Below are 1,716 nucleotides of genomic sequence, written 5' to 3'. Positions count from 1 at the left end.
ATCACGTGGGTCGGAAATTGGCGTGCTATTGCTTCACAGGCGGGCTGTTTGTAGCGCACAGAGGGCGGTCAGAGATGTGTGCTCAGCAGTGTCAGGAGGACAGGGAGATAAAAAGGGTCTGTAGGAGTGGTACATGTGTGTGCTGAGAATTGTTTGCAGGGGGCATTCTGTGTAATATTGTGTGCAGAGGGTTTTTTGGTGTGATATGGGGGGGGGGGGGGGCGATATTGTGTGCAGAGAGGGGGTTGTAATATATATTGTGTGTCTGCAAAACATGGCATCAACCGTGTGAACTTTGCATCGCTGTGTGGACCCATTGACTTGAATGGGTCTGTGATATGCAAGATTCAGTCAAAGATAGGACTTGTCTGCAACAGGGGCACAGCAGCCTCACATGTGAATAGGGCTTAACCCTGCTGACAGCCTGCCTGTATCATACAGGCTGCTATCTGTACGGGGAGAACACATTGGCCCTGATTTATCATACCTTCACTCCAGAATTCTGGCGTCAAAAAGTTGCAATCTCACTCCAGGATGCTGGTGCAGTAGGAAAACTGGAGGAGCTTCTCTAGACAAGTGTTCGGTTTAAGGACCAGCCAAAATGATCAAACAACTTGTGACATTTGATGAATGTTCAATCCTAAAGACTTTGACTCAAAGTGACCCAGGGTTAATCAAAAGTGCTATATTCATTAGCGTCACGCTATCCAATCCCTATTTTAGGTCCTTATTCTTTTTATTTAAAATGTAACATTTTATGTTCACTTTAAGACTTTGTAAATTACCCAAAAGAATTAAAAAATAACAGTGTTCATGTGAATCTTTCCTCTGTTCTCTAAATTATTCTCGCATACCTGGGATATTTTCTTCATATCCTCTTGGAGATATGTGCAATGGCTATATTGTATATCAATATCTTATTTAGCATTTAGATGGCAACTTTGTTGCAGATGATTAGTAATTATTATTCAGTTGTTGCCATTTGCACATTCTCAATTACCTAAGGCTACTTTCACACTTGCGGCAGAACTGCCTGCCAGATCCGTTAAAACCTATGCCAACTGATGGCATTTGTAAGAATGATCAGGATCCTGATCCGTCTGACAAATGCATTGAAATGTCTGATGCGTCTTTCCGGTGTCATCCGGAAAAACTGATCCGGCATTTATTTTTTTTCACCAGGAAGGACTGATCCGGCATTCCAGCATTCCTATGGGGAAAAAATGACAGATTTGGCATTCAGGCAAGTGTTAAGTTTTTTGGGCCGGAGATAAAACCGTAGCATGCTGCGGTATTATCTCCGTCCTGATCAGTCAAAAAGACTGAACTGAAGACATCCTGATGCATCCGGAATGGATTGCTCTCCATTCAGAATGCATTAGGATAAAATTCTGATCAGTTATTTTCCGGTATAGAGCCCCTAGGATGGAACTTAATGCCGGGAAAAAAAAACGCTAGTGTGAGAGAGAGACTGGTATTTCTAGTACTACTAGTTCTGAGTTTATATTGCTATAGCTAAGCTTGTAGAATAATTACTTTCTATCCCTCAGCACTGATATCTCCTTTACTGATTGTAAACCAGAGTTAGCAGGGTGCCTGCAGCACACCCCAGCGTTACTCCTAAATATCCATTCACATGATCACTGAACTTAAAAACAGTGTAACCACAGCTCCCCCCAACATGTTTCACCGTAAGAAGCTGCCTCCTCAGGGGTA

Source organism: Bufo gargarizans, chromosome 4, assembly GCF_014858855.1.
Source record: "Bufo gargarizans isolate SCDJY-AF-19 chromosome 4, ASM1485885v1, whole genome shotgun sequence".
Classification (NCBI taxonomy): Eukaryota; Metazoa; Chordata; class Amphibia; order Anura; family Bufonidae; genus Bufo; species Bufo gargarizans.
The sequence above is the reverse complement of the archived record's forward strand: the minus strand, read 5'-3'. Positions refer to the sequence as shown.